Here is a 3,172-nt window from a genome sequence, read left to right on the forward strand (position 1 = left end):
CTCTTTCTTTCTTTCTTTCTTTCTTTCTTTCTTTCTTTCTTTCTTTCTTTCTTTCTTTCTTTCTTTCTTTCTTTCTTTCTTTCTTTCTCTCTCTCTCTCTTTTTTTCTTTCTTTCTTTTTTTCTTTCTTTCTTCTTTCTTTCTTTTTCTTTCTTCTCTCTTTTTCATTCTTTCCTTTTCCTTTTTAGGTTTTTGCCATAGAGCTTGCTAGCTTGAGAGACAGAGAGGGAAGTGAGAGATCATCCCCCGGGGAGGCCGCACTGTGATCCTTTCTCCTCCTGGATTCTGGGTGCCCATGCGCAGGCACCTGCGTGGATTTTCAAGGCAGGTACTGGATCTGGGACTCCAACCGGGCGGCTTTGTGAGAGTCCAGCGCCTTCACCATCGCGCCACCTGCTGGCCCAGTTACTGTGTTCGTCAATATTGTCTTTCCAGGACTCTGATCTGGTCCCAGGCCCCAGCTGCAGGTCTCTGCTTCCTGGCTGAAGAGCCACAATGGACACAGACAACCGCACGCGGCCCGCAGACTTTGTCCTGCTGGGGTTTCCCGGGCCGCAGGCGTTCCGGCTCGCCCTCTTCGTGCTTTTCCTGGGCATGTACATGCTCACGGTGGGCGGGAAGGTGGCCATCCTGGTGCTGATGAGCTGCGCCAGCTGCATAGACCCATGTACTTCTTCCTGAGCAACCTGTCTTTCCTGGAGATCTGGTATACCACCGCCGTGGTCCCCAAAGCCCTGGCCGTCCTCCTGGGTGGGAGCTGGACCATCGCCTTCGCCAGCTGCCTGGCACAGATGTACCTGGTGTCCTTGCTGGGCTGCACTGAGTACTTCCTGCTGGCCGCCATGGCCTACGACCGCTACCTCGCAGTCTGCTGGCCCCTGTGTTACCTACCACGCCGTCATGATCGGCCTGCTCTCCGCTCAGTTTGCGCTGGGCTCCTGGCTCGGAGGCTTCCTGGTCACCGCGGCACCCACGGCCCTCGTTGGCCGCCTGTCCTGCAGCTGCGTCATCAACCACTTCTTCTGTGACATCGCCCCCTGGATCGCCCTGGCCTGCAGGGGCGCGGACGGTGGAGCTGGCGGCCTTTGCAGTCACCGTGGAGGTCATTCCGAGCTCCTGCCTCGTTACCCTGGTGTCCTACGTGCACATCATCTGGGCCATTGTTAGAATCCCCTCGGCGGAGGCCGCAGCAAGGCCTTCTCCACCTGCTCCTCGCACCTCACCGTGGTGCTCATCTGGTTCAGGTCCACCATCTTCCTGCACATGGGCACCTCCATCCAGGACGCCCTGGACCTGACCAAAGCTGTCCACGTCCTCAACACTGTGGTGACCCCCGTCCTAAACCCCTTCATCTACACCCTGCTCAACAAAGAAGTGAGAGAAGCCCTGAGGAAGAATTGGGCGGAAACCTCCTCTCGTGAGCAGACACTCTGCAAGGAGCCGTGCGTCAGAGGTCCCGAGTGAGCCCCGCTGCTCCAGGTCAGCCTCACATGGATCAGAGAGAGAGGAGAGAGATGCACGGGGCTGCTGGCCCACGTGCTCCTTCCCGCAGGGATGGGCGCTAAGCACACAAAGCATGGTATAGAATGAGATTTCATCTTGACTTTCCTCTATAAGATCGGGCAAGAGTGTACAGCAGAGGAGCAATGAGCCCAGATGGGAAGCTTTTCAGAAATGAAGAATGGTATACCTGGGACTCATGTAAACGTTTACTGTAAGTTTTAAAATTTGAAGGAAAAATGATGTAAGATTTTGATTTATACACTAAGTCTTGGTCTGGACGAATGAAAGCACACCTTTACAGACTTTCCAAGGTAACAGCTGTTTAGAGGAAATGCACCTCTTCGAATACACACCAGAGGAGGGGCCAGCAGGTGGCTGCAGGGTAAGGCGCTGCGTCTTACAAGGTAGACAGCGCCGTTTCCGACAGGCACCTTGAAAATCTCGCTGGGTGTGTGTGTGCCTGCACACAGTCCCTGGAGGAGGCTGAGAAGGGATTGCAGCTTTAGTGTGTTTCTGATACTCATTAAAAACATTTTTTCAACTGTTTGCTTTAGTTTACTTTGAACTTGGGACCCTTATTCTCCTTAACAGATTTCATTCCATGTGTTTGAATTTTTGGAATGTTAGCACATTTCCAACAGTAGAAACTGTGGAAGGAAATATTCCCCAAGAATGGCTGTCACTGCCACTCCATCTGGCCTCACTGCCCACTGCAGGCAGTCTGTTGATCCTAGGAGAGGGGGATTTACTCTGCTCTTATGTAAATTTAACTTTTGTTTTGTTTTGTTTTGTTTTGTTTTCTAGTCTGTGCTTATTTTCTATCTCATGGGTTTATATCGTTATTTATATGTTAAATTTCAAATATTTTAACCCTTACAAGATGTTATTAATTTAATTCATATTCATTTAGACAACCACAACCATATAGGTGTTCTTTGTTTGTTTTATTTATTTTTTGCTTCTCTTTCATACATGGTTTTTTGAACTTTTATCTGGTATTATTTCCCATCTACTTGAAAATATATCGTATAGATATATCAAGATATACAGACACACAGTAAACTAAGCAAATATGATTGTTGTATAATATGATTTTTAACAAATGTTTATATGTAAAAATTCAACCACAGCGAAGGAAAAGAGCATATTTACCACTGGACATGCTCCTGTGTTTCTCTGCGTAACCCAGCCTCACTGTCCCCATTCCCAAGGACAAGTGAGCTTCCTGTCATCGCAGTTCAGCTTGCCTTTTCGAAATTTTTTACAAGTGGAACTAAGTTGTGTATGTTCCTTTTGGTTTGCGTCGTTCACTTAAATTAATGAGGCATAGGTATATTTTGCATATATGAGTAGATCACTTTTTAATTTTCACAGCGTAATATTCACCTTACAGGTATGTTTTCTTTACTCATTCACATATAAAGCACGTTTTTGTTTTTGTTTGTTTCTAGCAATTACAAAAACATTAGCTCTGAATATACATGAATAGCTCTTGGTGAGGACATAGCTTTTTCCCCCCATGAGCCTCTGGACCCCACTTTAAAACAAAGGAGCTCTTCATTTCTTTTTTTTTTTTTTTCACTTCACAGTAGTTACATTTTCTTTTTCTCATTAAGCATTCTGTTACCTTCTGACCCTGTAGCTACTGCCCCGAAATTGCTTTCTCTGTG

General features: G+C 47.3%; 1 pseudogene; it reads left to right on the forward strand.

Moving 5' to 3' along the window:
* The first annotated feature begins 251 nt into the window (after positions 1-251).
* On the forward strand, positions 252-1,815 carry LOC106735397 (olfactory receptor 6F1-like; annotated as a pseudogene).
* Positions 1,816-3,172: the final 1,357 nt, after the last annotated feature.

Source organism: Tupaia chinensis, unplaced genomic scaffold, assembly GCF_000334495.1.
Source record: "Tupaia chinensis unplaced genomic scaffold, TupChi_1.0 Scaffold000375_1, whole genome shotgun sequence".
In the NCBI taxonomy this organism is placed as follows: Eukaryota; Metazoa; Chordata; class Mammalia; order Scandentia; family Tupaiidae; genus Tupaia; species Tupaia belangeri.